The sequence below is a fragment of the Loxodonta africana genome, chromosome X (genome assembly GCF_030014295.1).
Source record: "Loxodonta africana isolate mLoxAfr1 chromosome X, mLoxAfr1.hap2, whole genome shotgun sequence".
NCBI lineage: Eukaryota > Metazoa > Chordata > Mammalia > Proboscidea > Elephantidae > Loxodonta > Loxodonta africana.
The window spans coordinates 162,055,158-162,066,735 of NC_087369.1; positions in this window are offsets into that span (position 1 = coordinate 162,055,158).

The window sequence follows — 11,578 nt, forward strand, 5'->3', positions numbered from 1 at the left end:
GTTTATACATATATAGAGAGAGACGGATGATGTCTATTGGTTGGATTACTTCTAGGAAATGGCTCATGCAATTGTGGGGTCTGGCAACTCCTAAATCCATAGATCAGTCAGACAGTAGGCTGAAGACCTCTGCTGATTCATAGGATTGTGGGGGCTGCCAAATCCAAAATCTGGAGGTCAGGCAGCAGTCTGCAGACTTCTGCAGGCTTACATCCCAAGATCCAGAGGTCAGGTTGGGGGGACAGGGGAAGGAGAGCGTGTGCGTGCGCATGTGCCCTGCCAGAACATCCATTTACACTCTGGAGGCAGACTACATCCCAAAGGAAACTCCCCTTTCAATTGATTGGCTGCTCACATCAGATCACAAAATGGAAAGTAATTACATTACACAACAGCAATCAGTCCAGTATCTGCCGAACAACTAAAAATCATAGCCTAGCCAAGTTGACAGACAAAATTAACCATGACAACCATACACCTAAGCTGGTAGCTCTTTATAATATTGGGACAGTGAGCAGCACAGGTAGTAAAACACGTACTAGCAGGGTGCCAAAAATGTCTGGGTTGGATTTCAGCTTGACAACTTTCAGGCTGTATGAACAGAGAAGCATATCTCCTCCTCTCTGGGCTTCATTTCCTTCATCTGTAAAATGAGAAGCCTTCAAGCTCAAATAGTCCATTGTCCTGGGTTCTTCTGAAGGTGGTCCACAGAGTACTCCACTTCAGGAAGATTGCGATTTGTGAAGCATTTGTGCAATATGAATGACGCAGTTTTCAAATCTGATGTTCTAAGTGACCTGTGTTTCCTTTGGATGGTGTTCAGTGGTGAGATGAGAATGTGGCAACAGCTCGTGCCTGGCTGACCGCCTACACAGTGTGGTGTGAGGGCTGCTACAGATCCCCCAGCTGCCAGGAAATACAATCACACACTTTTCCCTTTCCTCAGGGATGCACACACCCATCTTGCTAGGGTATTGGCCACCATTGTGAGTTGAGCCATGTAAAACATTTTTAAAGAGTTTTATTGAGATATAATTCACATACCGTACAATTCACCCATTTAAAATGTATAATTCAATGGTTTTTAGTATAATCACAGATGCGTGCAACCATTACCAGAATCAATTTTAGAGCATTTTCATCGCTCCCCCCAAAATCCCCACGCCTCTTAGGTATCATCCTTCCTAATGCCCCTCAGTCTTCCAGCCTTAGGCAGCCACTAATCTATCTTCTCTCTTTATGAACTGTCTATTCTGCACATTTCATATAAATAGAATGATACGATATGGGGCCCTTTGTGACTGGATTCTTTCTCTTAACATTTTGAAGGTTCATCTAGCAACGTATGAGGGCTTCAATTTCTCCACATCCTCACCCAGACTTGTTATTACCTGCCTTTATTATATCCATCCTATTCTGGGTCCCTTAAATTTCTACGAGAATTTGGAAAACTTTTAATAGCCCTATTCCAGGTTCCAGAAAGACTACTAGAGTATAATCCCTGTCTATTCAAACCAACAAACTTGTTCAGGGCACCAATTTGTCCAAGCCTCTGTACGGGGTGCTAGAATGATATGAAAATAAAAATAAGCAAATTAGTTACATTCAATCTACTGAACCTATTAGTTTCGGAGAGGCATGGGCTATTTTCCAGGTATTTATGGTAATTTGTCCGCACTTTCTTCTAGCTGTATGAGATCTGTGTTATGTATTTTGAAGCTAAGAATCAGATACTTAAAATGTCCAGCGTGCTATAATGTTTTGGCAAATTGCTCTTTCCATTAATCTGAAATATCTCTCCTGGTCCCTTTTAATGTTTTTTTGCCTTGGATGCTATTCTGTCTGATATTGATTATTACATCTGCTGTCTTTTCATTAGCATTTGCCCTTCCGTTCATTGTCAACCTCTTCACGCTTTGTAAAGGGCATATAACGAGGCTTTGTTTTTGCTCTCCCATCTAAGCATGGCTGTCTTTTAATAGGGTCATGCAGACTGCGCCAGAGACTGCTAACTGCTACCAGAATCCATTTCCCTTCCTGCCACAGTAATGGAATTGTGGCTGGGCACACGAATGCCACACTGCATTTCCATCCTCCATGTCAGTTACAAGTGGCCATATGACTAAGAATTCATTAATAGAGTATGAGCGGAAGTGGTATGTGCTTCTTCCAGGCTGGGGCCTTATGACAACAGGACCATGCTTCCTTCAGACGCTTCCTACCAGTAAGATGGTTGAAACCATGGCAACCAGGGGACAGTGGCCATGCCTTAGGGCAGTGGTTCTCAACTGGGAAAGTGGGCAATTTTGCTCCTCGGGGGACATTTGGCAATTTTTTGGTTGTCTCAACTCAGGATGGGTGTTACTAATGGCAACTGGTGGGTAGAGGCCATGGGTGTATCTAAACATCCTACAAGGCATGGAACAGACCCTCCATCACAAAGAATTATCTGGCCCCAAATGGCAATAGTGCTGAGGCTGAGAAATTCTGCTGTAGAGGATGGAGGAACAATAAGCCGAAAAGAGCCTGGACCCTACACGGATGGAGCAAGGGTTTCCGAAAGCCTGGAATACTCCCCTTAGACAGTTAAATGAATAAGAAACACATTTTATTGTTTAAACCACTGAAATTGGAGCTATCTTTGTGACAACAGCCTAGCCTTACTCTGAGCCCTAAAATGGAATTCTTAAGCTAGCCAAACATTCAGCTTTAATTCCATCCCTGACTTAGCCCAAATCGTTGCCAATGAAAGAAACCAAACCTTGTCCACAGATACCTAAACAGGGACAGACGGAGCTCTAAACTTGGTCCCAGAATTAGCCTCATCCCAGCCAAAAAGTAACCCTAACTCTGTCTAAAGTCCAAACCCTAACCTAGAACACAGACAGAGCTCTAACCCAGCCATAAACTGACCTTTAGACTGGTCCATTAAATTAGACAAAAAATGACACAGATTTAGCACATACGTCTTCTAAGTACTAGAACCAAACTCCTAAGCCTTCTGAATGAGCCCTCAAGTGGCCCAGAATAATCTATAAACTTGGCTATAGAATGATCTCCTAATCTTGCCCATAGATAGAACTTTAGTCATGGCCACTGGCTGCCCATTCAGCTTGGTCAAAAACAGAGGCCTAACCCTACATGGATACTGAGCCATAGCCAGGGCCACAGTCTGAGACTTAAACATGGACCAATACTGAACACTGGCCACATAATATCCCTTTTAGTACTGGTCTTTGCACAAAAATTAACGCTTACTACAGACTAAAATCTTTCATTGGACCCTGAGTCTTAAATTTGGCAGTAATCTAAGAACATGGATAAATTTGAACCCTTGCCTAGGTCAAAGAGCGAACCCTAACCTTGGACACTAACCCCTAACACTGGGTGTGGACTATACGAGTTTTGTAAAGTTTAACTATAAAACAATCTGGTATCTTTGGGATGGGAAGATTTTGATTGCCCTTTCAGTTCATTTAATGTTTACATACATATATATGCCTGTGTATGGCCACAAAACGTACATATCACATTATCACTAGGTAATTAAAATTATTAACAAATTGTGTCAATTTCTGTGCTCACAATTCTTTCTCACATTTTATACTCACCTTTCTCCTTGCTAAAGTATACACATTTTACAAATCTTTTTAATAAAGGCTCAAGGGTGATAAAGTCTCTTCACCTTTCTATTTCCATAAATATATTTATTTTGCCATCATCCCTCAATAATTGTTGAAATTAAGTTTATTTCTAAAATATAAAAGGCTTAGAGAATAAAAAGTTTTGGAGACCTATTCATTTTGATAAATTTTATATCTGTTTCCTTAAACTATTGTACAGTGGTCCATTATATGAATAACTTTTTATTTGTGGGTATTTAGGTTTTTTCCAAGTTTTTGTTATTAGAAATAACGCTTTTATGAAAGCATTGAGGTGATACAATAGAGGACACGATACACAGAAGGATCATGCTGATTCTGACAGAGAAGGGATGAATACAGGGGAGAAATCCTCGGCAGATTTGCTGGTGTGACGATAAAGGGATCCCAGTCCCATTCCTTCTAATTTTAGGGAGCTATTTTTTTTTTTATGAGGCACGAATGGATGTGTGAGCTGCAGTGCAAAGGTGAGAAGGGCTGGACGCTTCACGAAAAACCTGTGAAATAGTCAAAAGCCAACTTAGTAGGGACATGCAGTACGATTGCTCAAATGATTAATTGCCTGAATGTCACATCTGAGATTTGTGCTCATCCCTAGATCCAAGCTCACTTCCTCCAGGAAACTTTCCTTGACTGCCCAGCTGCCCCGTGTCAGGAGTGGGCCTGACCGTTAAGCCTCTCATAGTATCCTGTACTTTTCCCTCATACTTACCGCAGTTTGTAATAATCTGTTTGTAGGTTAAGTGATCCATGTCTTTCCTTCCCACATATCCTGGGTCTAGAATACCTGAAGCATATCCTGTGCTCAATAAAACATCTGATGGATCTGATGGATGGATATATAAATGAATATACGAATTAATATAATATTTTTGTTGGCTGAAGTTGTGTGGATAAGGGATCTAGGAAAGAGTATTTCATCTGAATCAAAGAGAGAACAGGGTGCAACAATTTCAGGCAAGTGAAAAAAGACGTCTCAACACTGATGCCAAAACTAAAGAAAAATGGAGGAAAAACCTGGGCTGCTTAACAGAGGGGATAGACGGGGTGGGGGCATCCGAATGGATCAGAAGAGAGTTAGTTGTAAGAAAGATATAGAGGAATATTAAGTCATATTTTCTAATTTGTATCTTGAGGCTAGCTGGCTTAAATGAAGTGTTATTCTCAACAAGCAATTTGATGTTTGGTGAGCGATAATTAAAGCAGTAATCTGAGGAAGTCAGTCCCAAACCCCTGAAATCTATTGAGGAGACCCTAACACTAGGTAGTAACAAAGATGATGTCATATCTTTTTGTAACCTCAGCTCCTAACACAGTATCAGACACATGATATTTGCTCATCATTTGCTAGTCATAATGGCAATTATGAATCTCAAAGGTGTTGCTTTCAAAATTGTTACCAAAATATAAAAGATATCGATTTTCTTTTTTTAAAAAACAATTATCCTTGGAGAATTAATAGTTTAACGGGCATGAAGATTGTGACCCCACTCCAGTTCATATGTTTTACATCAAAGATGCATCTACAGAACAAAGAGGAAGGCCTCACACTACCTGATCTTAGAACCTAAAACAGCCACAGTAGTCAAAACAGCCTGGTACTGGTACAACAATAAACACATGGATCAATGGAACAGAATTAAGAACTCAGACATCAATTATCCATTTATGAGCAGCTGGTATTTGACATAGCTCCAGTGTCCATTAAATGGGGGAAGAGACAGTCTCTTTAACAAATGGTACTGGCAAACTAGATGTCCCTCTGTAAAAAAATGAAACAGGGCCCATACTTCATACCATACACAAAAACTAACTCAAAATGGATCAAAGACCTAAATATAAAATCTAAAATGATTAAGGATCATGGAAGAAAAAATAGAGACAATGCTAAGGGCCCTAATACATGGCATAAATAGTATACAAACCATAACTAACGATGCTCAAAGACCAGAAGAGAAACTAGAGAACTGGGAGCTCCTAAAAAATCAAACACTTAATGCTCATCAAAAGACTTCGCCAAAATAAAACACGAACCTACAGGCTGGGAAAAAAAATGTTGGCTATGATCTATTTGATAAGGGTCTAATCTCTAAAATCTATAAGAAACTGTAAAACCACAACAACAAAAAGATAAATAACCCAATTAAAAAATGGGCAGAGGATATGCACAGACAATTCACCAAAGAAGACATTCAGGCAGCTAAGACACATGAGGAAATGCTGGAGATCGTTAGCCATTAGAGAAATGCAAATCAAAAGTACATTGAGATACCATCTCACCGTGACAATACTGGCACTAATCCAAAAAACACAAAATAACGAATGTTGGAGAGATTGTGGGGAGATTGGAACTCTTATGCATTGCTGGCAAGGATGTAAAATGGTACAACCACTTTGGTAAACGTTATGGTGCTTCCTTAAAAAGCTAGAAATAGAAATACCATACAATCCAGCAATCCTACTCTTATAAATATACCCTAGAGAAATAAGAGCCATCACACATATAGACATATGCACACCCATGTTCATTGCAGCCTTGTTCACAATAACAAAAAGATGGAAACAACCTAGGTGCCCATCAACAGAAGAATGGATAAACAAACTGTGGTGTATACACACAATGAAATATTATGCAATGATAAAGAACAATGATGAACCCACAAACATCTCACAACATGGATGAAGCTAGAAAGGCGTTATTCTGAGTGAAATTAGTCCGTTGCAAAAGGACAAATATTGTACCACTATTATAAAAACTCAAGAAAAGGTTTACACACAGAAAAAAGTATTCTTTGATGGTTATGAGGGAGCAGAGGGAGGCGAAGCATAAACCACTAACTAGATAGTAGAAAAGTGTCAACTTCAGTGAAGGGAAGGACAGCATAGGGGAAGTCAGCACAACTGGACCAAAGAAATAACATAGAAGTTTCTTAGATATATCCAAACACTTTGAGGGACCAAGCAGCTGGGGCTGGGGCCTGGGGACCAGTCTCAGGAGACATCTAGGTCAATTGGCATAACATTTTATAAAGAAAATGTTCTGTATCTTACTTTGGTGAGTAGTGTCTGGGGTCTTAAAAGCCTGGGAGTGGCCATCTAAGATAAATCTATTGGTCTCATCCCATCTGGAGCAAACGAGAATGAAGAAAACCAAAAACACAAGGAAAACATAAGCCCAGAGGACTAAAGGATCACATGAACCAGAGACTCCACCAGCCTGAGACCTGAACTACATGGTGCCCGGCTACCACCCACAACCGCCCTGACAAAGATCACAACAGAGAATCCTGGACAGAGCAGGAGAAAAATGTAGAACAGAATTCAAATTCACATAAAATGACCAGACCTACTGGTCTGACGCAGACTGGAGAAATTTCTGAAACTATGGCCTCCAGATGCTCTGCTAACCCAGAACTAAAAGCATTCCCAAAACCCACTTTTCAGACAAAGATTAGATAGAGGTATAAAACAAAAAAGAATACACACAAGGACCGTGCTTCTTAGTTCAAGCAAATATACGAGACCAAATGGGCAGCTCCTGTCCAAAAGCAGGACAAGAAGGCAGAAAGGGACAGGAACTAGATGACTGGACACAGGAAACCTGGTGTGGAAAGGGTCGGGGTGCTGTTACATTGCCAGGATTGCAACCAATGTCACAAAAAAATATGTGTATAAATTTTTGAATGAGAAACTAGAGCTTTAAACTTCCACCTAAAGCACAATTAAAAAGAAAAAAAAAGATGCATCTACATTCTTCCATTAAGAGCTTGGCCTCCATATTTATTATCCTTTAGGCTGGGGAATACTGAGCTTGCATCAATCAGGCTTATATGGCAATTATGACATCCTGATTTCAATGTTCCCAGTTTTAAAAATGCTACTAATTATTTTGGCTTTAGAGTGCTCAGTCTGGGACCCGGAGCTCAAAGCTGAAGTAATAGATGGAAATCAAGCCTTAGCTACAAACTACATCTCCATGTTAGAAAGCCTGATGTGCTGCTTCTGATCGCCACTGCCGATTCTTCAGTCTACCTGTTTGTCTCCGCCAACACTGTCCAAAAGGGGCTATGATGGGCCCTGCCAAGGTCAAATGTTAGCTAAGTTTTTTCATGGCCCCAGACCTCACATAATCTCACTATCAATCTTTTGAAGGAGAAATTTCAAGCCTGCCAAAAGTCAGGCCAGTTACTTACAAAACCAAAACCCAACCCTCTACCATTGAGTTGATTCTGACTCATAATGACCCTGTAGGACAGGATAGAGTATAAATGCCCCCACAGGGTTTCCAAGGCTGCAATCTTTACCGAAGCAGACTGCCACATCTTTCTCCTGTGAAGCAGCTGGTGAGTTCGAACCGCCGACCTTTGGTTAGCAACTGAGCGCTTAACCACTGTGCCACAGGGCTCTCTTAGTTATCTATACCTGTTGCCATCAAGTCAGTTCTGACTCATAACAACCCTATAGGACAGAGCAGAACTGCCCCATACAGTTTCCAAAGAGCAGCTGTTGGAGTCGAACTGCTGACCTTTTGGTTAGCAGCTGTAGCTCACCGTAGCAGCCAAGCTCCTAACCACTGTGCCACTAGGGCTCCAGAATTTTCTGAGTTCAAGTCAAAACTCAGAATCATGACTAGCAATGTATTGCACCTACATGCTGCTTATAGACCCTACAGATAAGCCAGAAGTGACAACAACAGCAAAAAACACAGCAACTGCTTGTACGTACAGTTTCATCACGTTCAGTGACTGCTGCAGCGCCAACTATCTTTAGGTTGATGGAAGTCTCCGTTTATTTATATACTTTGGCTCTTTGCAGCGTTAGAAACTTTGCAGGCTAATTAATACGATGTAGGGTATCATTGTTGCACAGCAGGCTGCTGCTCCTTTAATTTTCAATATAATTGGTTAAAGCCAGTTTTTGGGGGGTTGTGTAATGGGAAAGCCCCATCACACCTCTTCTCTACTTGGTATTACTGTTCCTCCAAACTCAGCAGCTTGATCCACTCTATGGAACTCTACCCGAGTCTTTGACATTTTTGATTTGCTTATGAATTCAGGAAGGGAAAGAATATAAACTGAGACATCCCCAGTACTTAAAAGCTGTAGTTCTGAGAATTACTTATGTAAAATCCTTATTTTCCCTTGGAAATTCACCATAATAGTATTTTTCTTAAGAGGTCTTCTTCCTCTGTCTACCCTTAAATGTTGGTTCCTATTTGACATGACCATGACGTTTTCCTGGAGTCTTCAGACAGCAATGTTTTTCTATATGTGAAGCCCTTTGGAGGCTTTAACATATTTTAACATTATAATGAAATGTCATGTAACCATAGAGAATCAAGGTCCCAGGACCTTTCCAGCTCTCTAAGAAAACACTGGAGATTAAATTTTTTTTTTTTTTTTAGGAAATAGCAAGAGAGAAAATGAAGTAACCCAGGAAATGAGAGCATTTCATCAGTTCTTTTTTTTCAGTTTTAAAAGTCCCAGTGCTTTTTACCAAATAAACTCTTTAATAATATATATTCTTTCTCCTGAATAAATGGGATTCCTCCTGGCTGAACACATATTTACAGGTTAGTCAAATAAGGTTGAAAATCAAAAGGATCCTGGTACACACCACAGCATAGATGAACCTTGAAAACATCATGCTGACCTAAGTAAGTCTGTCGCAAAAGGACAAATACTGTATGATCTTACTTAGATGAAATAAGCAAATATATAGAAACCAAAGATTATTAGTGGTTACCGGGGGGGATAGGAAGGAGAGGGAGGAGGAGTTATTGCTCAGGACACATTGAGTATATGTTAATAGTAGAAGAATTCCGAAAAGGATGGTGATCATGATTGCACAACATGAAAGACATAATCAATGTCATGAAATTGTACTGTTGAATTGGTGAATGTTTTGTGTATATTTTAACCACGACTAAAAAAAATTTTTTTTTAATTGAAAGGCAAAAAAAGATGTGATTTGTCCATTTGATGGGAGTTATAGTATTCAAAAGGAGCCCTGGTGGTGCAGTGGTTAAGCATGCAACTGCTAACTGAAAGGTTGGTGGTTGAGAATCCACCAGTTGCTCCATGGGAGAAAGATGTGGCAGTCTGCTTCCATAAAGATTACAGCCTTGGAAACCCTATGGGGCAGTTCTACTCTGTCCTATAGTGTTGTTATGAGTTGGAATCAACTTGACGGCAATGGGTTTTTTTGTTTGGTTGGTTTTGGTTTGGAATCTTTATGCAAGCAGATCACCAGGTCTTTTCTCCTGTGTGGAGTGGCTGGTGGGTTTGAACTACCAATCTTTCAGTAGCAGTCAAGCACTTAACCATGGCACCGCCAGGGCTCCTTCTAAAGAGTAGGGGGGTGACACTTTGGAGAGTGGCGTCTGGGGTCTTAAATGCTAGCAAGCGGCCATCTAAGATGCATCAATTGGTCTCAACCCACCTGGATCAAAGGAGAATAAAGAACACCAAGGACACAAGGTGATTACGAGCCCAAGAGACAGAAAGGGCCACATGAACCAGGGACTACATCAGCCTGAGACCAGAAGAACTAGATGGTGCCCGGCTACAACAGATGACTGTCCTGACAGGGAACACAACAGAGAACCCCTGAGGGAGCAGGAAAGCAGTGGGATGCAGACCTCAAATTCTCTTAAAAAGACTAGACTTAATGGTCTGACTGAGACTAGAAAGACCCTGGTGGTCACGGTCCCCAGAACTTCTGTTAGCCCAAGTTAGGAACCATTCCCAAAGCCAACTCTTCAGACAGGGATTGGACTGGACTATGGAATGGAAAATGAAAATGGTGAAGAACGAGCTTCTTGGATCAAGTAGACACATGAGACTATGTTGGCATCTCCTGTCTGGAGGGGAGATGAGAGGGCAGAGAGGGTCAGAAGCTGGGGGAATGGACACAAAAAGAGAGAGTGGAGGGAAGGAGTGGGCTGTCTCATTAGGGGGAGAGCAATAGGAGTGTATAGCAAGGTGTATATAAATTTTTTGTATGTGAGGCTGACTTGATTTGTAAACTTTCACTTAAAGCACAATAAAAATTTTAAAAAAAAGAGTAGGGGTGAATTTCAATCATCCAACTGCTGCTCCAAAATTTTCTTTGCCAATGAATATAGTTCTTCATCACTTCAATAGCATTTGAGGATTAAAAAGAAATATCCATCACACTGTGTTGCAATGTTAAAAGGTAACCAACAGTCAGAAAGATCAAGTCTTTGAAAGTCAAATCTGGCATGAGAAAATTACAGAAGATTGTAATAGGGTAAACTTGTAGACACATACACATCATGCAAGAAAATTCAGAATGAGTTTAGTTAGTTAGGAGCAATGTTGGTAACTGTAAACGCCCAAGCAAGTCTTCCCAGGAATCGAGTCAGGATTCAGCTACGATTAGTTGTTAAATGAAACATAATACAAATACACGTGTGCCAGATCGAAGGCAATCACTTTTCCAAGTGGGGCAAGGAAAGCTGCAATCTGAGCATCGTCTCTCCAAACTAAAGCCATGTTTTTGTTGAGTGAGTAATGTCCTCAGTGGCTGATTATAAGTTCCAATAAGAATGTTCAGACAGAAAACTGACTGAGTGTGCCCCCTGAGCAGTCATTTGTTGCTCGGCTAACTGGAAAGTGAGAGGATACCATTTCCTAGATGCCCATGAATGCTCATGCCAGTGGGAGAAGACCTTTGGTCGCCATGCAGAACGGAGCTGTGATCTGACTGTAAAGGAGCTAGTGTCTTACCCCTCTCCCTGCTGAATGCGTGAGAGAAGAGTCTAGGGAAAGAAGGAAGCTAAAATACAATGAAGAAAAAAGAGGTTATTTGATTCAATCTGTGCTCTTATAGCTTCCACATTCAGAAAAGCTATTGCTAAATTGTGAGCTCAGCCAATTCAATTCATTTAAACA